This window comes from Scatophagus argus, chromosome 4, assembly GCF_020382885.2.
Source record: "Scatophagus argus isolate fScaArg1 chromosome 4, fScaArg1.pri, whole genome shotgun sequence".
In the NCBI taxonomy this organism is placed as follows: Eukaryota; Metazoa; Chordata; class Actinopteri; family Scatophagidae; genus Scatophagus; species Scatophagus argus.
In genome coordinates this window covers 4755754-4781330 of record NC_058496.1, presented here as the reverse complement: position 1 = coordinate 4781330, position 25577 = coordinate 4755754, and the positions used below count along the sequence as shown (strand labels likewise).

The window sequence follows — 25577 nt, the reverse complement described above, 5'->3', positions numbered from 1 at the left end:
CTGAGTCACAAGTTGTCATTAGTTTCATAGGCATTTAGAAACCAAAGTACAGGAAAAAACAATCCATCTGCCCACTGATGAAAGTGATGAAAAAGGGTTCAGCAAAGTGAATACATCTCTGAGTTGTCAACAATTCATGGCAATCCATCAACTAGAGCTTTGGAGCCATATTCTGCTGGCTGCTAGCTAAAACAAGAATGTCACTGTGTTTTCATTAAACTTAGCTACATGGATAGCTAAATGGGACTCCTTCAGCCTGCAAGCTAGTTCAACTTGCAAGCTCGTTCAGGGAGCTACAGTCATTCTACTGGCTGGTGAAAATATCAAACACACCCTTTGTTTCAAGGTGGGCTATTTAAGCTGATGCCCTGCCCACTGTGGGTATGCTGCACAGGTGCTGAACATGGCTCCTTTGCTAGCTAGTTTCTGTGCTTTAACATTTGCATCTACTGATACATGTCTTGTTTGCAGTTTTGAGAAATACTGCAGATGGGGCCAATATTTTGGCACTGGAATGACTTGGTGGAGAATAATTGTTTGTGCTGCACACTGGCAAGATTTCACCTGTAGGTTAACTATTGGACATATTAGGCCTCAAAAACACCCTTCAAGCTTGAAGTTTGAAGACATGGCACTACAGAGAGACTGGACAGCACTGCTTCACTTCACCAAGGTAAGCAGTTGCTTTTTGTTTATGTTAACATGTTTGTCCTGAGTTGATGTCTGTTTGTGTTCCTGTGTCAGAACGCTATGATTTGCTGTCTGTTGGCTGATATGCTCTTTTGCTGCTGCTGGAACTTGCATTGCCATTGAATAATTTCTTGAAGTGGCTGAACTTAGTGTTCATTTGGTGTTTGACATGTGCATTGTGATGCTTTATTACTGCTAGATGGTGTTGAAATATGACTACTAATTTTTGTGGTTGAGGCCTGGACTGGTTTGGTTTGGTTTGGTTTGGTTTGGTTTGAGCTGACTGGTTTTTCACGCATTGTCATTTGAGCAGTTGTCATCGTTTCATTAATTCCAATGGCAAATATTTGATATATGTTGCTGATTTTAGAAATAAGATAAGGTAAGATATGAACTTTATCGATCCCACAGCGTAAAAATTCACTTGTCATGGCAGCTCACAAGAACAGAATAGAGTGCAAAAAGTGTGCAAAACAGTTTCAAAAATAAAGAGTTATATATTAACAGTTTTAAAATAAAAACTGTACAATATACTGCTATACAGGCTATATACATATCAGCATGTATATGTAAATGTGTATAGAAGTGTCATCATGTAGATGTAGCAGCTTTTTAATTATATCGCTGTACACTGGGGTGTGTTTTTATGAGAAAAAGGAGGTTTTGTTGGGCTATGGGTATGTTTATGAATTCATTTGTGTATTTTAATGAATCTGCACATTTCTGATGTTGGCCTATATAAATAAAATTGAATTGATTGGACAAATGGTGAAATTGTCCAGATATAAACAATCAACCCAGTCAGCAAATTGACCACCCCTATTGATCCACATCCACTCACGTACCACTTTCAAACACTTCTGTCAAAGTCAATACTGACATTTTTTTTCCAAAAGACAAAATCGTTAGTCAGTGTGACAACATTTGGACTTTGAAGAGGTTTTTTTGTTTTTTTTTGTTTTTTGTTTTTCCAGGATGCTGTCTGGAACAAACACATTTTTTTATATAAGCAGGCAATCTGTGAATAGTACCTAACCTGTTGCCAGGTTACTGCTACCCTGCAAGGACTGCCTCTCAAGGTGGACCAAAGACTGAGCAGATAGCTAGCTGAGCTTCAGCTCTTGTCTGTCTACAGTTCTCTCCCCCCACTTTGGAGGGGAGCTTAATGGGCAGTGATGGTTGCGCATTGGTGCCAATGGCAAGTAAGCCTCAGGCCACCACGCATCTGACTGTCTCTTTTGTGTGTGCATCTTGCTATGTGCCATTGACCAGTACATGGCCGATGTGGGATTTGAACATACTTTGAGAACAAAAATTTTCATTTTACCAGCTGCTAGAGACTAAATAATAATAACAAAATGAGCTGAGAGTTACGTCACAAATTACAAAGATGCTTAAAGTCCTCATAGGTTCATGGGTCACATTAGGAGAGCCTATTCAAGAATGTAATTGTACCTGCTTAAGCAGTTCAAAATCAGTTTGGTTGTGTAATATTCAGTAGGCCATATATTATGGGGAAAAGTGGTCACTTGTAAGTTTGTGCTCAGTTTTACAAATCATTGTGTACGGTTTATAAACTGTGATTTAACAATCCATGAGCACAGTTTCCTTAACTGAGGGATCACTAAACTGTAGGCACAGTTTGCCAGTCTGTGGACATGGATTTGTAAACCTTTGGGCACAGTTTACAAAACCCCGTGGGCAGATTTGTAAAGCAAGAATCAAGGAATTGCGCATGACTTTTTTTTTTTTTTTTTTTTTTTTAATTCTCACCTGATACAGAGAGGGATCTGTGTGTATGTATGTATGTACATATATATATTAGAAAATGGATGGGTGGATGTATAGTGCATGAAAGCTTTTTATGTGAGGACATAGTGTCACCTGAAGTGTTCGTATAACTATAAGCAAAGTGTTGTGAAACGATGCTGGTACTGTAGTTGGTGTTGAGTTATGTGGGTCAGACATGGTGCTCCCGGGGGCCGATTCCAGCCTGCAGCTGAGGGATTTGGCTGAGTCAGCATCTCCAGTCCACTCTCGGGGACCAGGATGCAGCGCTGTGTTCCGCTGTGACTAGGCAACCAGCCTCAATGTTATGTGAACACATGCAACTGCTGTGCCTCTCTCTAATTTAAGTCTGGCTGTGTCCCACTTTTACCTCAAGCAGTTGGGACAGTGCAGCTATACTTCATATTATCAGTCTACAAAGGTGACTTTTGCAAAGAAAACAACAGTGCATCCAGCTTCAGTCCTTGATCCAATTTTTAGCTGCATTGTTGTTCAGCCATACTCCATGATCTTTATTTTATATTTTTTTTTAGTTTTCTCTACTAATCCTTATATTTCGGTTATTTGGATTTACATGAAAGTTTGCTGCCATGTGTCTTTTGGAATCATACCCTCTCTGTCTGATCAGTCACTGTGGACATGTCCTTAAAGTAGTGCCACACCTGTTCTACTAATTAGAACCAACTGGATATACAAATACTAAGACTTTGATTTAAATTAATTTAATTAATTCTCATCTAGATTTAAATCATCACTTACCAATTCGATGCCAGGGTCACTGTTATCCACGTCTAGCCCATGTCCCTCACTAGTCCTCAGTTAATATTGTAACAGACAGCTTAGTGACAAAATATGACTGGAAACCACAAAAGGAATAAAATATACATTTAAATCCAAGATGTTAAATTATGTTTTTACAAATTAATGCATAAAATAAAGGTAAACCTAAACTTGTGTTTTTACAGTAGATGTGCACACATGCAAAAGTTCAAATCAAATAGAGTCCTGTCTTGAGGATGCAGTGATTTGAAAAGGGCTAACCAGAGCTGATACATCAAACTCAATTGTTAATGCTGGGGATGACAGAGGACTGAGTTGTTAGGATGATGCAAATGGATATATTGTGTTCAGTAGTTCATCTCGCCAACCTTGTGATGAATAATAAAGTTTTATTCATTTTCTCCATCTCTGGTTCCATGTGATGAAACCTCACACTGACGTTTCCCCATTTCTTCTTTATGATAGGATATGTGCAGGTGTCAGGGAGGTCCAGAAAGGGAAGGTTGTTGAGGGCCGTAATGGTAGCTATTTCTTGGGCATCAACAGCATGATAGATTTAACTTGCACAGAAATCGTAGTGCCCAAAATTTCCATGAAGCCAGTTTAGAGGCTATTTCTACGAATCAGAAAGCATAAAAAACTGACAGAATATTGCATATATACAAGCACATTGAAAATACTGTCTTGTATGAAATTTTAATATTAGTGTAGCAGATAATAATTAAGAATTTAGCAGTTTTGTCTCTGCCTCTTCCTTCATGTTCTCTTGATCACAAAGATATTGGACATCTCTGCTCCTCTCTCTCTCTCTCTCTCTCTGATCAGATTGGGTCGTATTACAGATATTACTTTCCCTCCGAAAGGTTACCGTGGATACAAGGCTATTACTTAATCGCTCAGCTTGTGGCATTTTGAGCCACCACTGACTGCCCCTATAATTACTGAATTCCAGCAATTCCATCCATTGCTCTTGTTCAGCTGTGATTTGAATAATTGTACGGTGAACCATTTCGGAGCCCAGTAGAGTGTCTAGGACACTGTGGTGGGTCATTGTGATTAAGAAGTAGTGAGTAATTGTGGGAGCTTTTGGAGTCAATTGAGGTTGATAGCATTGGCTATGAATGGCCATCACTCTTTCTCACTGAATCAACACATTGGTCATGAGGGACATCAGGGTCACTCGAAGTATAGTTAGTCAGGAGGAGTTATTTGGATTCAGCAATTCAGTGTGCTGAAATTCTAATAGGGGTACTGACATCTGCTATTGTGTAAAGACTAATGCTGTGTTTCATTTACTGTTGGAGCCAGGAACGCACACCTGAGTTGACTGCTTTCCAGTACAAGAAAACCAATATGGGTAATGGTGAGCTATGCTTTTCCGTTGTTTTCACTATCAGTTGGTAAAAACGCGTTACGTGGCGTTTAAGTGATACAAACACTGTTGCAACATATGCACTATTACTGATTTCATGAGGCACAAATAAGTGGTAAAATAGGGTATATTGTGCAGCCATGTTGGATTTTGAGGTTCGGGTTGGTGAAATTCAAATGGGAAGCACCAAAACTTTTTTGGTATTGTTGTAAACTTTTCCACACATTCATGATCAGATTTATGGACTCTGTATTTGAAAATGATTGATCTGTTGATTCTCTTACACGGTTAGTACACACATCTACTCATATGAGACAAACTGAGGGAAGAGTGAAAAAAAAAAAAACACTATATAGATTTGTCATTTGGGGTTGTTGTCTAATAAAGTCTTGCATCACATTGTGCTGAAGTGAATCAAGACAACAGCATGCAGCAGTGTTTCATTGCATTTCATTTACAACTGACACTCCATCAGCATGCATTTATGGGCCCCAGAACTCCTTTTTGTGTGGCTTTGTGTGTGTGTCTGTGTGTGTCAGCAGCTCACATTTCAGCGGCCGCCCGCTTTTACAGTAAGTCCTGATGACAATGCCGTGGTACACAAATTACATACAGAATTTTTTTTCCCCAGCCCTCCCCACAGGAATAAATTTGTTTAGCCCAACATAAACACAATGCCATAATAAGAGGCTCATTATGAGGCGACCAGATTCATTTTGTCTGTAACAGTAGAAAATGCTCAGGAGATTTAACATGACAGCTCCTTTTCAAGGATAAACATTTTTCTTTGATGCACTGCAGAATTTAAGTGTGGTGTGTAACAATAACATTTCACTGAATCAGTGGACAGAAAGTAATATGTGTATGCTTCTCTTCTGATGAGAGATGAGAATCACTCATCTGGTCACATTTTAGATTAGTCTCACACTGGGTGATGTAGTGGACCAAGTAAATTGTGACTTTTTTTTTTTTGTATATTAGATGATGCTCTGTGTGTATGAGTGCTTGTTAGGTGAATTAAGAGAGAACTGCAATATAACGGTACAGAATCCAAGTAACCCAGATAGAGTGAGTGTTAAATGCTCTCACTAGAATCAGAGGTCTTTAGTCAATGAAAATCAAAGAAACTGGCACTTTCCTTTTGCACCCCCTGTGTGCCTTTGTCTTCCTCTAAGCCCTTGGCAGTCCTCAGCAGACAAGAGCAAGAGGCCACTTGCTGTTAATGCTCTTCAGTGGAGAATTTATTTTAGCAGGGATACAGTGCATCATACCAAAGGGAAGACTTCCTGACCCACAATCCGCTTAAGCCTCGACCAAGGGCACAGTGAGTTACGGCTCCCCACAGCATGGTGTCATGGAGAGAAGCATGGAGTAGCAGAGGTCTGGGGAACAGCGAGGCGCGTGGCAATCGATTTCTCCTTGGGGGAATTCAACACAGACACTCTTGTCGCCGTACGGATTCGTCTCTCCCACCTCTCTCTGCCCTCTGTCTCTCTCTCTTTTTCTCCTCACTCACAATCTGTTTATTTATCTTCACTTTCTGGCTGTTTCTCACCTTACCCTTGCCCACCTGCTAGCCTTAGATCTGAAGGGTTTACTCCACAGTATCTGTTTTCTCGGATCCAGCAGCCTGAGCTTTATGGCTCTGGCCTGACCCGGCCCTAATTAAACACAATTAGATAAATCCCATGGACTCCGGCATAATCCTCTGGACTGCGGCAGGAGCAAGGAGAGCACAAGCAAGAGAGATAGTCGAGGGAAGAAGGGAGGCTTGGCAGGAGAAGGGACAGCACATCCCTGCAGAACAAAGCCAAGCAGAGCGTCTAATGTATCAAACACATGGATTAGTGGTTAGCTGGGAGAGCTGGGGCTGAGGGAGAGACTGCGGTTTCCAGCTTTCTTGGAGGCTGACTTGGCCCAGCAAGAGACGGGGGGCCCCGATTTGTCTTGTGGGAGGCCGAAAATCCATTTCTGAATGTGTAAATTGACAACTGCGTAAAGATAAGTAAATATGTCATAATTCTGTCTGGGAGGATTTATTTTTGTTTAAAAAGACAGGTGTTGTGATTATTAGTTTTCCACATTCATGTAACCAGAATCCCACGATGAAAAATGGTAAAAAGGAAATAAGGTAGAACTGCAGATTTACTCTGGCCATGCTGAAAAGAGGCACATTTCTTCATACAGTCTCAATGAAAAGGAATAGTTATTCATTTCATCTTTTTCCAGAAGGCTTGCACCAGACCAGACAGAGTTTTCAGTTCCGATGGATAAAGTGTTAGACCGTCTTTCTTCAACACATGACTAAACAAGGCTCAAGTAAAGATGCTTTTGGAGAGACATTTCAAAAACAAAACAATTTGATAATAAATTGTTCACACAGAACAGTAACTGTGAGCCTGCTTCTTATGATCATCTTCTCACCTCTCCTATTGTGTTACAAAGACTGCAATATTTTCATAACCGTGGAAAGATAATCTCGCACTTGACTCCCAGTATTGAGTCATTTCACCAGACCCACTTTTGGCCATGTATTATTCACGGGTATTCAAGCCCCACTCTGGCCCAGGGAGGAAGTGCTCTCTCCCAGTCTCCGTCACAGGATATCAGCCTCTAATTCATTATTCAACATGCTGGAGCAAGGCCACTCAGTCTAACTCACTGAGATGCAGCCTGGACACGAGAGGATAGTGCAGGACTACAGAGCCTGGTCTGAGGCCACCAGTGATTTTTTTTTATTTTTTCTTCCCCTTTCTAGATGGATGAATAAGTAAAGTTGCATTCTATCTGGGTTTCAGATCTAGTTACAGAATTTATGCTGCATGCTGCCCAGAAATCATAGCTGTCTTCTCACCTGATGAAGACACTGATGATGCCCTCAATGGCTTTGATGATAATGATGATGCAGCTGTGGCTGGCATTGCTGCTAAAATGATGCAGACATCACGAACACTAATGACAGCGCTGTTAAACAGTGGAAAAACTTGAGAAGAAATCTATTTCTTTCTTTTTTTTTTCCATATCTTGCTGCTGTGTATGTTGTACTTCTGTATCTACAAAACTTATTTATCAGTGTGAACTCAATAACAAGACTTCTCTGAAGTTTGGATCTTCGGGTGTCGCACAGGAATGGTGCAAAATGCTTACCTACTGTGCTTCATCACTGTGTTGTTTGTTGTTAGGAGGAGACGTGAGGCATGTTGTACCAATATGATTTAATGTACAATATCTGAGTTTTGCTTCTCTGCTTCCCTTGTGTTGGATTTTGTAAACATATTGATACATTTTAATACAAAAATTAACACAAACATATTGACCTCATTCAGATTCTTCCATATTCAAATGGGAGTTTAACAACAGGAAATAAACTGACAATTAACAGGCTTTGCCGATGAGCCTCATAAAATTCACACAAAGGAATTGACAACTGAAAACTTGTGAAGTAGAAAAGGGACAAAATTTCTAATAATGTACTGACGCATCAGAGTTTGTACTTGTAGAGAGAAAACATTTACGGTGCAACTTTGAGTCGAATCCTCAGGCAATTAAGTACCATCATAATCACAAATGTACATGGTATGGCACAAATTCTTCGGAAAAGTAAATCCAACATTTTCCTTTCAGGAACAGGCTGTAACAACAATTTCTAAGATACACTACCTCTTTTCAGCAATTTTAACCTCGTTAAATGATAACACTGTCTGGTCTTGCAGTGCATTTTCTAAACCCTGCTGTTATCTTTTCTGTATCTTTCTGCTCTTTTGATATTAAACTGCTTCCTCACTGTCAAGCAAAAGCACCATGAAAAAAGCTGTAATACAATAAATATACAGTAGTCTCATTTGCACACAGATGCACACTTTTCTACATGTATACAGTATGCATCTATGTAAATAAATAGTAGGCAGAACAGATCAATTAAAAGTATTAACACACAGTGAAGTTTCCACTGTAAATTTGCAGTTGTGAGGTACAGAAAAGTGTCTGGGAGGTTACATTTGAGGTCTTGGAAGAAGATCAATCAGTACAAATTAGGTCAGTGCCATTTAGGTCTCGAGAGGTGGACAGCAGCGGGGAGAGTTTCTGGTTTTGGGTCATCCGTGCTCCTGACAGAGCTGTAGACCAGTGGGCAAACAACGGACCACCATCCTTTTATTTCCTTCCTTCCTGAAATTCTCCTCTCTAGATTTCTTTTATAGAGCTTTGCTCTAGTGCATCCCCATCATCCTTCATTCATCCTTGGTATCTCTCACTTCCCTTTCTCATTTCCCTTTCTGCCCTATTATAATCACCCTCTCCATATTTTAATCACTCTCCACTAAAACCATTAAACCTCCTCTGTCCTTTGTTGGAACAATAAATTAAGTAAATTAAAAAAATACATTCATCCATTTCATTCATTTTCAGACATTTCCCAGTGTGAGTCACGGTCGGGTCGCCTGGGTGTTTTTCTCAGATATTCATTCACCTCCGCCTGCAGAATACTGGACAGTTTTTAAGCTACACAGGATAACAGTGGGTATACAAAAACATGTAAGGAATACAAGGACATAAACTGAATATATGGCAAACACTGGCTCAAAGGACAATATTTGTCTACATGCTAGCTAGTGGCATTTGTCAGCCATGTAGGCCTATATGAGCAGCACATACAGCAAAGCCTGAGAGCTAAAGACAAACTGAATTTTAAATGTTCATTTCACTTTTTATGTAAGGAAATCTAAACTATGTTGATGCTGCAGCTATTGTGTACATTTTTCCACTTTTCAAGAGGATAAATCCATGTATGGACATATTTATGGAAACAGCATCTGAGATTCAAGCCTCAGGGTAGGCGTTTCCAATGGCAGCTGTTGACTGACATTTGAAAGCCAGTGTTGCTAGGAGACACACCTTCCTTGATATGCTGCTGACTGGAGCATGTCATAGCTCTGTATAGTCTATAAATGTTGATGTAAAGCCGTTTTCTCCATTTTTAAAAAGCTTACTTAAACCAGAAGACATTCAGCATTAGAGAAAACCCAGTAACAAAATTCATTAAAATTTTCATTTCTCTTTAAAAGAATAACCTTGTTTCCACTGGAAAACAAACAAAAAAACCAAACAGAACAAAGCTAATTAGCCTTTGTTGCTAATGTGTGCGCTGTGTATGGCACTTTTCTGACATTTTATATTAAAGGAGATGGATGCACTTGTGCTTGCTGCTACTACTGGTGCAGTTGATAGGAATTCATAAAGTATGTATATAGCTGTATGATACTAGAGTAGGTGATTAGCTTAGCTTAGCATAAGGACTAGAAGCAAGAGAAGCAAAAAAAGTTCCCGGTTATAAAATTATATGGATCTTCTACGCAGCACCTGTATTGTGGCGCCCAAAGAACATGTACACTAGAGACTTCCACTGGAGCATTGTAAACTATACCGTATACTGAAATAAATAAATCATTTCAAGGTGGTGCTAAAAAAAAAAAAAGGGAAAAAATTGTTTCTGGCACTGTTCCATGGGACTTGGTAACTCATTGTCCAAATCAAATATGATCTTGAATAGTCTATTTGTGTATGTATTAACAAACAAAATGTGTTAACTTTGGACAGACATGCTGCTCTACCACCACTTTAATTCTTAGCACATGAAAAGTTTTATTGATCTTTCAAAAAAAAAAAAAACCAAAAAAAAACCCCAAAAAACAGAAAGGGTCTTTCCCAAAATATCAAACTGTTCCTCTAAGAGTTTTATTTACCACAAAAAATAGACAGAGGGCAGTTTAATACCAGATATACGGTAAACAAGGTCTTGGTCTACTTCTCTTATCCTGTGAAATGGCTGAAACTCAGATGCTTACAATTGGCAAGGTTGAGGTTATAATTGTAGTTTGCTTCACAACGTCCCTGAGCATCTAAAGCACAGGTGCAGGAGGGAGGGGGGCAGGTACCAGATGTGTCCCAAGCACAGCCTATCTCTGAACAGATAGGGTCAGGCGTCATCACTTGCCTCTCATATCATTCATGGCTCATTAAGTCCACACTGTACACTGGACATCTGCTCTGCATTTGTGTGTGAATGTGTTTGTTGTTGTCTGTAATTTTTATACACACTATATAATGTACACTACTCAATCTCCTCTCTCATCTCTCTCTCTCTGCTTCTCTGGTTGCATTTTCTGCACACTGGGGTGTTTAGTGCATTGGTCCAGCCAGGCACCAGTGCCCTGAGGAGAGAGATAAGGGATTGACCTAATAGGCAGTTGGGATAATCAAACCATTTCATGGATTTTAATGATCCATGTCTTAAGTAAGAGTGATTGTAAGAAGACGTGCCTTCTGACTGAGTCTTGGCTGAAAAAGGCCACTGTTTGGCATTGTGCAAACAGCAAACTAACATTTTTTTTTCAGTCCACAAAGTGTTGCACTATTGTTGTTTCTCACACAAATTGCTGAGAGATGGTCAGAATGAATGGTGAGCAGTGTGTTGGGTAGTGTAACTCGTTATATTACAAGATTAATGCCATAAAAGGAGTTGGTACATTACAGGTAAGTTGTTACCAACTCAGAAATGTAATGAAAATGCCTCTGTGATTTATGTGGTCTCATAAATAAACAAAATAAATTCACAAAATGTCAAGAGAAAATACACTTACTTACAAATACTTATATTTAATCATATACAACAGAAGAATATAACCATGCATGTTCTGAATTCAAGTTCCCAATTTTACCAAACTAAGATTAGCTTAACTGTCTCATTAACGCATTTTATTTAAATTTGCCAGAAACAAAATAAAAGAACAAGCTGCAGTATTTCAGTTGGTGAATTAACAAAATAAGCTTGTCTTAGTTTGGTAAAAGAGAAACTTGAATACAGAAGGTGTAGGGTTGTTTAAAAAATATCCTTTCTTGACATTTTGGGAGTTTATCTTGTTTATTTAGACTAAATAAAGCTAAGACAGCTTTGTGAAATGTCGTGAACTCTTAGGGCACAAAGTGGTATTGCAAGACAGGACAAGCCAAGGTTGGGTGGATGGATGGATGGATGGATGGATGGATGGATGGATGGATGGATGGCTTCGCGGCAGGAAAAAATTTTCGCAGCAGATTCTTTCTTATCTAACCATTTTTATCAAGTGTTTCAAGGTGCTTTATGTAATGAATTACAAACATTAAAATATGATACAACATAGAAATGAGTGCATTAAAACACTGAAGGGGGGGAACTCCTTAACTTAGAGCTCATTCCCTCTATTACATGAAACAAAGTAATCAGTGATGTCATGTCCTCACAGAAGTTCAGAGTAACAGAAATCCATTGGTCTGAACTTTGTTAATGTTCCCTGTGCTCATTAAATAATCATGCTGTGATATTTTTACAAGCAACATTTTCAATTAAGTGCAAATAGGCTGTGAAATCATAAATATTTGGCCTTTTTCAAACATGCGATAATTAGATACATCAGCCATACATTAATAAATTGTTTACTTGCCTTAGCAGGTTCCTTATTGCGCTAATAGGGCATGACAGATTTTGCTTGTTAATAATTCTGCCTGTTGCCTGCTAGAGATGATGGATGGGGTGCAAACAGCTGTGGTATCAACATGCATTTCATGTAAAACAGGGACATGAAGACATGTGGTGTGTTTGTGTGTGTGTGTGTGTTTGTGTATGCGTTGTTGGCACATTTTCACGGATGGGTGTGTGTTATCCTTGTCTTTTGGAGTCAGACCCGAGGCTACGTCTAATTGGAGTCTTCACACTTTCAGGCTTGACTCACACTGACACGCTCGACCTTGGCTCTCCTCCCTTTGCCATGAAAAGGGAAAACAGTGACACAGAAACATGCCTTCTTCTTGGCTGAGAAGAGAAACTTTTCTGCTACTTATTTCTTTTTTTTTTGTTTTCTTTCTTCTGCTCTTGTTGTCTGCTTCAAGAGACTTCCACAGTCTTTTCTCCATTTGAAGAGATGAACTTTTCAACTATAGCAGTGTGATCTGAGAGACACGCAGGAAGGTCATAACTGTCTCAACACGGTTGCATCTGGACCCATTCTTTATCTTACCTATGTTTGCAACATACCACTTATGCACATATATTTGCTGGCACAGAAACACACTTGAACAGGTATGCAGCAGGTTACAGTTTACAACAGGGGAAAGTGCTATAGGGTCAAACACTTCTACTTCTCGGAACACAGCCATCAATATTCCTCTCACCATACATTTCAATGCTTGGTCCCTCAGGTCTCACTCCCCTTTTAGCATCCAAGGGCCCTTTTATGGGCTTGATTTTCCCTTCCCATCAGGCAGCATTGATCAAACAGCACACTTAGGGTTTTTCAAGGTGGACATTACAACTGATGGCAACCAGTGCTGTCAGCTATGGTGTAAAAACTATGGCCATTATTCACCTGATTGGCTTCTCCTCCATCTCTCAGTGGTCGGCATTTCATGATTCGGCAGGTATTTATATCCCCACAGGACCAAATCCCCCTCACAGTGTCAGTGGTGAAGTGCATGCTTTCTGGTGGTATCAATTTAGTTGTTTAGTACTGAAGAAGGACTGGGGGTGGGTAGATGATTGTAATGATGTGTTCTAGCTCAACTTGGAAATACTTGTTGGGTTGTCTGTTCACCTGGCAAATGTTTCATTTTTTTCATCTTGGCGCTTACTTTCTAAATGTACACATAAGTGTAATTAAATAATGCTTTAATATAAAACTAATTTAAATGTATGATGGCCCTTAAAAAGATGTACTGTAGCATTTCTTGGGACAGAAAGATGATTCAGCTGAAGTGAAAAGCAAACTGTTGTAAGATGAAAAGAAGAAAGGGAACCGCTGTTAATTACGCCACAGGTTTTTTTTTTTGTATTCTTTTATTCAAATTTCCAGAAAGTTAAAAGTGAGAAGTCACGCTATTGTTGAAAAATGAAACCTGCTAATAAACTTCATACTACCAAATACTTGCTAAATGTGCCATAACCACATGTGGCTTTGTGATGTTCATCAATGCAAATTGTTCACCAACATGCAATCCTAAACTTCAGCAGGAGAAAATGCTGAACTGCTTATTCACGTTTGCATTGTTGATGTAATTGTGTTGATAATTTCACTGATTAAAGCGATTTAAATCGTTGAGACTGGGCTTTGCAGAAAACATGCTGTTACCAAGGAGATTTGTGACTTTTAAATCCTTCCCCTTGTCAGTGGCAGTAAGTCTGTCTCTGAGCAGGGAAACAACATTCCCTTACACCCCATGCCTGCTCTTTCTGTTGTCCCATCGGGCTTGGACTTGGTCTGCGTGGGCAGATGCACTCTGTAAATAAAGGAGCAACATACAGATGTAAAAGCTTTCAGATTTAAAACACAACAGTGGAAGTAGTAAAATAACAACAACTGTGTTTCTCTTGTGGCCCCAGGCCCACATCTTAACATCACAGTCCAGACATCATGTGTGAAAGAGCCTGACAGACAAGCAGCTTCAAACCAGCAGCTGCCTCCTCAAGCAGTTCACATGCCCTCACCATGTGATGCACCCAAAAAAACAGCCAGCATTTCTTTCTTAATCTAAACTACACTGGTAGGGAGAAAAATATGTGTATTTAGAAAGACACATATCTACATGGCATGCATGCACGTCACTTCTCCGTGTTCACATTTTTCGCTAAATAATCTCTTGTGCTTTAACAATCAGGTCGTAGTGGATGATCGGCCAAACATTAGCCAGTGGGTGTTGATGTCCGTTGTAAAGGGTCACTCATACCCCTTGTGTGCACTTGCGAGTGAGATTCTCATTAGTGCTAAATGGAGACGTTGTGGTAGTTGATGGGCATGTGTTCCTTTGGACGGTGGGCGAAAAAGGAGGACACGGGTAATAAGACTTTTTATCGCTCACTCTCTGCCTGTCAAGCAAGGTGGGTTTATTCATCCCAAGCAGACAGCTGCTGTGTCCTTAAATGTGTACATGTAACCAGGAGCTGATATAATAGACCCGCCTCATTTGTTTCCAGGGCTTACCGTGACATAGTTCACCATGACCTCAACCTTGAATACATGTGCTTGTGCCATGAACTGTCCTTTGTGGCAGGGGTGTTTGTGAAGGGTGCCCAATCTTTTCAGAGGGCATTGTGACACAGATTAACATTATGATCCTTTGCAAACGTTAGTGCACATGTGTATCTCTGTGTGTTTGCAGAGAAAGCTTTGTAAATGTCGTGGCATCTGTGACCCATGTGGTGAGCACCCCTTTAACATTTAGAACAGAGAAGCAGGGCTGTTTGTCTCTCTCTACCTTTGTTACAGTAGATGCAGCCATTTATGGACCTACACATACAAAACACACTCAGACAGTACATGCACACTTATGTGGACAAAATCACTTGTCCATCACTGGTCATAGAAAACAAGGTAAAATAAACATGAAGAAATAGATAATACAATTTAAAAGAGACACACACACTTACACATCTCTCGCTCTCTCTCTGCCAGTGATAGGCTACCTGTGAGGACTTGAATGTAAAGGAAGTTCATTTACATGTTAAAGTGCCATGCTGAGGGTGTCAATTTTATATGTTCCATATACATTTTAAAGGACCAGTTAGTCAGATGTTGTCGTGTCTGGTGGAGTTGTGGATTGTACCCTGCTGAATGCACCTCATCTCACCTTTTCTAAGTGTGCAGTAGAAGCTACTGTGATTGCTAAAAAACATGGCAGTGCAACATGGTTGACTCCTTGGAAGAGGACCCATTCCCTCTGTAGATGTATACACTAATTCGAACATAATTCTGAATATAATATCCCATCTGTGCCAACAGATCCCCCTGAACCCTGCACACTGGACATTCAAGTGTAAAAGTCGCATTTGTTCACTCTCATCAGTCTCCAGACAAGAGAATTAAAGGCTAGTGATGTTCTGCAGTCCCACAGAAAAGCCTTTTTCATTTCCTCTGAAAATTGTGAAAATTGAGTTAACAATGTCTCATTACATTTCCAACTAAAGCAAGGGACCTTTGGGGTCTGATCCATAGATGAGGATGAGTGCTCTTGTTCTGTCGTATTTCACAGAGATGCACAGAGAAAAGGTCCTTAAGAATATCTCCCTCGCACTTGGACAGGAGGCGCAATTATGCCTGCCACGATTTCAGCAGAGACGCACAGATACCCGTCATGTTGAGTGGGTTTGCAGGCTGTGGGCGGTGTGCCAGGGGAAGGTCAGAGTGCCAATCTTGTATCCAGATTTGTCGGCTCTGCTCCTACATGTGTTTTGTCAGTGCCGCACAGTCCAGAGAAATCCTGAAATAAGAGTGCTGATTGTTGTGATTGCTGCGTTGCCATACACGTAGTGTTTCTCAAGAGATGTCGAGGTAGAATGTCTTTCTTTTTTTTAAATTAAGTTGGGCTATGTAATAAAGGAAATCTGAATAACTTCATGCAGCAGTGAGATGTACGGTTTCACTTGTATTCACCCTAAAAGAATAGCATCGCAGGCCAGCTTTCTTTTGTAAAACACGCTAAAATAAGCTAAGTACAGAGAAATGCTAACTGCTCTATCTCAATGTTACCACATAGACTCTAACACACTTTGTATTCAGAGCTTTACACGATCGGCCTCTGAGTGTGTTCATAATTCATACGGAGTAGGGCACTAAACACACCATGAAAGTGGGTGCCAGAATGAGAAGGGTGCTCCCAGGGGGATTCCCATTCCTGCATTTGTACCTTATCCATACCTTTTCTCAGGTCCCATCTGTTTGCCTGCTCAAATCCCCCTGGCCTGTGCTAAACACAGTGCTGTGCACTCCTTCACGGCTGGAGAGGGAGAAATGAATGGGCAATATTTGGTATTTAAATGTGGTCTCTGTGATGCATGGTATTGCTCTTATGAAGCTATATCCCCAGAGTAACATTTAGCTACTGCTGAGCAGGTTACACATGCGGCTGGTTGAGTTAGCGGCACCCACACACTGTAAGTTGAACAGACTGGAAAATGAATAGCAGAGGAAGTTGAGAGGGAATAAGTAATGCTTCACCAGCAGGCTCTAGTTGTTGTGTATATGAGTTACTTTGTAAGACAGATTTTTCTCTGAGGATGCTCATTTCCTCATGACTCAGTTCACTTTGTGAGGCAATTACCCTTCCAAAACCCCAAGCACCCAATCTCTTCAGCTTCAACACAACGCAACATACAGGCAAAAACACAGTGCTTCTGTCAGGTTGAACGACTGATTATAGATCTGAAGCGGAAGCCATGATGACTACTGTACACGTACACCTCAGGAGAGGGGCGTTCTCTTGTGTTACGAGTGTGACACTGTCAAACCACCTCCCTTGGGTGCCTGACAGGTGCAAGGAGTTGGGGTTTTCTGGATCCTCAGCAGGGGCATTGGACAGGATATCACGCCCTATGATCCCACACACTGTCCCCTGCCGACCGGGAAGACGCCTGCCTTTTGTCTCTAACCCACTGTTGACAAGTACCTCTTACTGCCATGTGGTCTCCTGGGGCAGCTGTCATGGTGAACAGGGCCCCCCCATCACAGACTACACTGTATTAATACCTACAACTTATTCTACACCCATTAATAACATGAGGAACTTGTTCCCAAAGGATGTGTTCATAGCTAAGGCGGCCAAGATCAATTTGAACAGGACAAATAAATTCAAAAGGAGGTTCATTATGTGACCAATTAGAGATACAGGACTCGTCTCTGTTGTCTTGGCTGTTTTAAAAGCTTGGCCATTTGCTGGGCCTTAACATATGTGGAGGAAAAAAAATGTTGTCTTTTCTATTAAGCCTCTAATTATACTTGTAGTTTGTTAGTCTGAGCCAATACCAAGACATAAGATGAAGAAGTAAAATCAATATGTGCATGTAAATGTTTGTAAGCTGTCAAACCAAAACAGAGACTTGTTTATAATATCTGAATAAAATGCAATTCCCAGAACATGGCAGGACCAATATGTATCACAGCCCTTCAGAAGAACTATTTCTCTAGTGTCTTTCTCTGAGCTGATTCCCACTGATGCATTTATTGTGGGCTGTTCCCAGTTACTGGGGGCTAATGAGGAAGAGAAATGTGCTTTCTGCCCATCTCTTCTATCTGCCTGCCTGCTTGTCTCTGCTGCTCAGGGTTGTCACGGTGCTCTGAGCTCCTGATGTGGCGTATTAGGCAGGACAATCGTTATTAAGCACATTTCAGGCTCAATTACCACTCAAATGCACAGCCATCAAGGCTCCACCGCGGGCTCCCAACAGATGGTTGTGGGTGTCAGATAGACAGGATTGGTGATGTCTTCGTCAGACTAGGTGCTGTAGTGTAAAGAGGGGACCATGTTGACAAAAGACGAGCTCAAAGCAATGCTGTGCTGTTATCATTTTTTTCTTACTTTATCAGGAAAAATTACTTATTCGTACAGCTCTTTTGCTCACCCATTTTGTTGTTTGTTGTTTTCAAACAGAGATGGAGGGCTATCACAGGCAAGAATTGTTATGAATTTAATTGATTATTTTTTGGTCTGATATCCCATTTTTGTTTTTTGTGTTGTGTGAAAATAGCTTGGCCTTTGTTGTATATTTTCTTGTATCTTTTCTTTTCTACTTACGTTATCCCAAGTGTTTCCAACAATGTTCAAAGCCAGAGAAATCTATCATTTTATTCAGTGTGAAGGCGGGTTCTGTTTGGTCACGTTTTGCGAACTATGAGGGATTCATAGAGTTAGGAAGAAAGTCTGCGAACATGACTAAATGTAACATGTAACAAACTTTAAAACATTATTGACTCGCATCAGATAGATTTTCATCAGCAATGGTGGCTTTATTACAATGAAAACAACTCCCAAAATTTAATACTAATTATTCTTTTATTTTGTTTTATTCCAAGACCCTAAGTAAACATGGGTAAACAATGGCATCCTATTAATTTGAAATCTCATTTGTTGCTCATGGAAAAAAAGATTTTAGTACAAGTGAGGTTCAGAATCATTACTTACATTCATTAATGTTCAGAATGCTCTTTAATAAATTAAATGAGAAGATTTGTATTTGAGATGGACAAAGAATCAACAATTGAGGCATTAAATCTTTTACCATATGATGTCTCACAGTTTATGGTTGATGTTTTCTAACAAGGAATAATGCTCCTTTGTCTCTTTTGGTTTGGAAACATAATAGTTCAGCATCCTTTATCTTTGATAGATTTGCAATTCAAAGGCAGTGGTATTATTTCTAAAATTAGAAAACTGGGCCTTAAAAGCCATGCATTTCAGAGCCTGCCAAAGTAATCACTGAGTTATTGTAGCTGATAAACTGATTACACTCTGTATTAAATGTTAAACATTGTTTTCCATTTGCTAAAATACCGAGCAGAAAATTTTTATTTTACATTAATGTTGGGCACAAAACATCATCATTGTGCTCGAGCTTCACAGAAGAGAACACAGTCAGTCCAAGGTAAAAGTCCAGCCAAGGCTTGTATGGAGTGCCGTTTAGAAAAGAGACGTTGCATAGCCCTCAGATAGTGACTCATGCGCTACTTTACAGACACCCAAATTATATAAAGATAATCATGTTCAGAGATAAGCCAGTTGCAGTTTCCCCCAGTGCGTGCAATGTTACTTAGTCACTTTAGCCTGTCAGGGAGAATTACCCATGGTAGAAATGAAAATCCAAATCTGTAACTTAAGGGAACATTTAAAACCTCTCTTCTATGAGAGGAAAGAGTTGTCTTTTAGCGTTTGACTTACAGCAAACGGTTATCATATCAGTGACTTAAATTTGATATACCTCACCATAAGATCATGTTTATCTTTTAAAAAAAAAAGTTTAGATCCAAATCTCATCATAACCAAAACACAACACGAAAGTGTGTCTGATGACGTCTCTTTGCTTATGTTTTGTTTGATTTCATTTTTAATAATCTCAGCATGTTTTGAAGCTTGTAAAGTAGCTTTACAGCCTCCACACTCGTTCCAAACATCTAATAAAATCTGATATTTAATTTATACACATCCATTCCAAAACACTTTCTTGTGAAGTGGCAAATATGAAAATAACTCGGAGAGCTGCATGGTTTGGATGATTATGATAATGCTGATCTGCTAATGTCATTTTGATATGAGGCTGAGGGAGCTTTCATAGTAAGTAACAGTCATACCAGCAAATCAAATCAAGAGCTTTGGTTTGTCTCCAAAACAACCTAGAGATATGGCAGCGACGATCTTTGAACTGCAAATCACATTTGAAAGCTGTTCACGTCTCCAATTTGCCGTGTTTTAGCTAGTTATCAGAATATCTCCCGTGTGGAAGTGAGTGCATTGGAGAAGCTACAGTTAGCCTATTTAACCACCCACCTGGGCCCATACCACCCACCTTAGCATCTGAGTCACACTCTGCCTTCTCTTTCAGATGGGCTGAGCAGGAGAATTAACAGCGCAGAACAGCACAGGACAGCTCAGCTCAGTGTACGTGTGTGGGTGGAACCGCCTTATGGCTTCAGTCATTCAACCAACTATGAGGGCATCAAAAGAGACACAAGAAGAGAGAGAGAAAGAGAGGGAGAGAAAGAAAAAGAGGGAGAGAGGAGAAACAACAACTCAAAATGAAATGTCAAACAAAGAATATGAGAATATGAGGGGGAGGTGAGGATCCATAGACAGAAAGTGAAATAAAAAAGCCAAGAAGCAGCAGGACAGACAGGCCAGACACCAGAGGAGCGAGCATATAGAGAGGAGAATGCACAGCAAACAAAAGAAACATGACAAACATCCTCTTCTCTATGTCCATAGCCTGACACACAGGCAGCCACTGTTGAGAGCAGTAATATTACCTTCACCACAACTCAACTCATATATATGCCCAGGAACTTGCTTTGGCAGGATCGTTGGCATGAGCACTGAAGCTTTTGTTCTGCCAAATAACATTAGGAGGTGGGCAGGCAGAAGAGACAGGGCCCGCTTCTGAGATGGCACAGATGCCGGCAAAGAATGTGTGAGACCAGTTAAACACAAGGAGGAGAATTGTACAGACGTGACAGAAGTGACAGTTAAGCTTCCCGTGGTGGACACGCATGCTATTGAGATTCTGTCTCTTGTGCATAATTTAGAGATTTACAGTATGTCAGCAAGGTTCCAAGTCAAGTGTGTGATTTTGGAAGGTTTATTATGTGAAATTAATTCCTCATGTACTCATTGTGGATAGTGCAGGGAAGAGGTGATTTAAAGCAAGACTCGATGTTTTCACAAGTTTTGTGATCAAACATTGCCCCGTTATTCTGTATTTCAGGAGTTTATGACAGAATACTGAATGTAGACGCCAGCAGTTTCTCTCTCCCACCCCTTTCTGCCTGCACATTCACCTCACAATAAAGAGGCATCGTTTTTGAATACAGCAACTCCTTTCTCCTGTGGCTATAACAACCATAGCTCTGAAGAACCATCCACCACTAAGCTCCTCTGCACATTGAGACTCTCAATTCTCAAAATTGATCCTTTCTTACTTTAAGTCAGGCCTTGACTAACTGTCAGCGAAAGCGGTCTCTTGCTCTTCTTAGAATTATATATCCTCACATTGTCTGTTCATTTCCAATGTCCTCCAGCACTAAACAGATGATACATCTTTTCAGCCAACTGTGCGACCAGTACTTCTTGATAGCTCCTCTTGATCCCATCAAGGAATCTTTGTTTTTTTAACTGCTGACGCTATAATGCTTCTGTCTGAGCAAAAAGCGGATGATTCCTAAGCCACGGAGAGAATGCATGTTGTTCCATCCCCATGACTGGGTGAGTGTTGTGTGTTAATGTGATTAGTGAGACATTAACGCCTCCATGCTCAACCAGGCAGACGCAATAACAGGCTTTCTATAGAACAACTCTCTCTCTCATGCTCTCTTTCCCTTATTCTCTTTGGAGGCTGATACCAACCCTGTGGTTGTTTAAAGACAAAACCCAGTGAGTTTTCTCATCTCAGTCTTTACAAAAGAATAGGTAAAATAACATGCAAAGATTTTCCATTATGTAATAATCATATGAGTTAAACAATGGCTGAGTTTCAATGCTGGCATAGACATCATGTTAGCTAGTGCAGCATCTCAAGTTACACTATATAGACATTGGTATTGGGACGCATGTCTTTATTACTGAATTCAAGTAGTATGTGGTTGTTTTCCAGGGGTTGGGCTCGGCCCCTGATTGAACTGAAGAGTAACCTTAATGCTTCAGCATACCAAGACATTTTGGACAATGCTATGCTTCCAACTTTGTGGCAACAGTTTGTTGAAGGTCCTTTTCTATTCCAGCATGACTGTGCCCCAGTGCACAAAGCAAAGCTCCATAAAGACATGGTTGGATGAGTTTGGTGTGGAAGAACTTGTAAGCTGTTATAGCTGCGAAGCTGTCCATGCGTTCAGAGTGCAATGTGTCATTAAAATCCCTGTTTGTTTAATGCTCAGGTGTCCCAGTGTTTTTGTCTGTATAGTGTGGCTACATAACATAGATACTTAGACCAGTGTCAGCACATTTCCATACCGACATTGTTTAATTGTTCATTATTATGATGTGGAAATCACTCCCAGGCAGACAGAGAAAAAAAAAAATGCAGACCTATGAAACAATATATCACCAATGGCTTACAGTATCACAGCAATATATTGCAATAAACTGAATTGTCAGACCTTTTTTGTGATATCTATCTTATTACCAGATTGTTGCCAAACAACACCCCTAGTCTGTGGTGTGGTGAAGTTGAACATTTGACAGAGTTTGTGATTCAGCATGCCAAAGAGTCAATCTAAGTACTTTCTTGGTATTGGTATTGCTTTAAGGTTACTACTGGTGTCATAATTTTTAATCAGAATTTTTCTCTAACAGGATGGCAGCTGTTTTCATGGCATGATATTGGTACTTGTAAATGGTACATTCCTGACCTTGAAATGCACTTTAATTCTGCTTTGGTACTTTTGTGCCAGTGAGAATGGAACAAAGGCAGTAAGTGACATGTAACGTGATGGGGGTTTTATGCAGATGAGACAGCCGTTGCCACCTTTCCTTTGTTTATATCAAATGAAATGTGCACAAGGAAGCATTTTTGAGTCCTACTAATACATGCAATGCTTGATTAGCGTTGCTGATGCACTTTCACATGAACACATTATCACTTAAAGTTTGGGCGACATTGGTGATCAAGTGGACCAGTAAAATGCACTCTTGTCTCTAGTGATTCTTTTTTTCTTTTCTTGTAGTAAATACTGAACCAAAGTGTTACTGGTGAAGAGAATTCCATACCATAGATGTTGGCAATATTTCTTTGGTTTGTGTGAGCAGGAAACAATTTGTTTTATTTGATTTTGTCACACATCTGTCCCATCTGAAAGTATGACCCAGGGAGATGGGACGTCTGTGGTCAAAATGTAAGTCACAATCCTGAGTTGCCATCCGGCAACTGGATTTCCCGAAAAAGATATAGCGAATGGAAAATGGAAAATTAATGAATGGGGGAAAAAAAACTCTTGTTTAATAGTTTCCATACTTATACCAACATCATTTACTTATGACTGGAAATGTATTGTCCTGTACTCATGCATTGTTCTTTTGCATTGGCATCACATGTGCAGAGTGGAGCTGCACATGTACTGTGCTGTAATGTGTAACTGACTTTCAGATTGTGGGACCAAATGATTAGCTAGTGAGTGTGTGCACACATTACTTAATGCGAACACATGAGCTTTCTCAAGTATCCGTGTCTACACTTGCTATTATCACCACTACTACTACTATTTTTATTAGTCTTCTTTTTGTTCCTTTTGTTATAATTATTATTATTATCATTGTAGTGGTTGTTGTTGCTATGCCTCTCTCTCTCTAATCTAATCTAACGGCAGATTCCCCCCTACTTAAAACCCAGGTTTGCTCCAAGGTTTCTGCCCACTAAAAGGCAGTTGTCATCAAGTGTTTACTCATGGGGGAACGTGGCATCTCTGCAGGTTAAAGAGTGTGGTCTAGACCTACTCTGTACAAAAAGTGCCATGAGATAACTTTTGTTGTGATATGTCAAAATCTGAACAAAACTGACTTGATTCCCACATGGGGTTTTCTTACACGGATGGGAGCTATTTTAGCCTCAAGTCCAAAGTCCATAGCAAAGCAATGCAACTGGAGATGCCAAAACTGATCAAGGCAAAAATATTATTTTGGTCATGCTGTTTTTGTGCAAAGTGACACTGACAGGAATTGTTCAAGTAACGTTATATGACATTGCACTCATTGTTCTATACTATACGGTATGTAAGACAAACATTGTGTTATCAATGTGTAGATATAAGAGAGGGGAAGGCAGAGTGATGACTGTGCTGGAATAAAGGAGATTCATCTCGGACCCACTTCCTCAGAAGAGCACTCTTGGCTTTCACTTCACTCCTCTGAGGACTGAATACTCACAGCCCCCTATCCTCCCACCCATATCCACCTTCCTGCCTTCCTTTTTCCTACTCCCTCCTTCCCCCTCTCTTCCTTTTCCAGCCCACTCAACCCCCTCAGCTACTTTAGCTATCCAAATCCTCTTCATCACACAACACAAAGAAAAAGATAAAGAAAAGTGGACAGTGGAGGAGGTTGGCCAACAAACAGAAGGAGGCGCAGACTGAGAGGAAATAGGAAGCAGGTCTGCTGGGGCTGGGATGCGAGCAGGGTGAAAGTGAATGAGAGAGAAAAGAAGTAATATTAAGCATAGTGGGAGAGGTAGAGAGTGAGTCTTAATATGCAGACTCAGAGGGTCACTGTGCAGACAGTGTATGTTGTTTGTTTTATCAGTGCCCTACTGGTGCTATGGGATGGGGTTTGAGTGAAGGCCAGTGGCCACAGCTTGTCATGGAGGGTCCAGTGATGAATGTTTAGAGGCAATCTAGGACACTGCAGCAGAAACACCATCAATTCAATATCCGTATCACAGCACGACTCGGAGGAGTATGTCTTCAAATACCAGCGCAAATGTTTGTACCTAGAAATTCCATTGTATTTAAGAAAGTCTGTGTATGTGTGTGGGTGTGTGTGTGTGTGTGTGTCCGTGCATCTGTGTTTTAAAACTCATACAGGGGGAAGGGTTAAAGGATTACAGCTGTCTCTTGGCTGTGGGAAGTAGCTGAGCAATGCTTCCCTTTGGTCATTCCCATGAACCCTTGCTCTTTAAGGGGCACGCTGGGAGGCAACAGTGAGGACAGGAAAGTGTATCACCCCTAGCTGGACCATACACAACCAAACTGCCAGGCTTTGAGGGGAAAAAAAATCTGAGTATACATTTTTGACACATATAAATTGCTGAAAGCACTGATTGTGTCATAATTTTTATGCAAACACAGACCACAACTTTCTAAAACCATACACAAACATACAAAAAAAGTCTTCAATGCCCATACCCCTCCCCCATTCTCCCTCAGCTATGGTTTATCCTTGGCCAGGACTCAAGACTCAACTCCAGCCTTCATCCATGCCATGAAGCCAACCACTCATCAACAGGTTTTTCTGGATGTGAGGTCTGCCAGGCTCTCTCTGCGGAGGGCACGATTAGGACGAGAAGGGTGGGAAACACCAGCCAGAAAAAGGACCCACATGGTGATAAGGGCAAAGAATCCCAAGCACGTCATGGATTTTATAAGCTTGTCATGGTTTTACTCCCATCCCCTGCAGCAGAGTGCATTTACTGTGAAGGAAACAGCACAAATAATCATGTTGCCTTTGCCCTATAACTGTATCAAAATGTTGTTTGGGAGCTTCAAGACAGCTAAACTTCTCAGTCCCTCACTGTCATAGAGATAGAAAGGATGACTTCACAGAGCTTTTCCTGAAGGAGAAATATCTTGGCTGCACAATTCTCTTCCTGGCACTAGCTAGCTGGATGTCTCAGTTAAAGAGTATAGCCCATGGAAAATGTTTCTGTAATTTATTTGATCACATTAAAATTGGGAACAGA

At 40.4% G+C, this 25577-nt stretch overlaps 1 long non-coding RNA gene across 1 annotated transcript; it reads left to right on the top strand.

Moving 5' to 3' along the window:
* On the top strand, window positions 1-25577 carry LOC124058115. The gene is made up of 2 exons (XR_006843216.1): window positions 1-673; window positions 25045-25577. It is a non-coding gene; the product is annotated as an uncharacterized LOC124058115 (long non-coding RNA).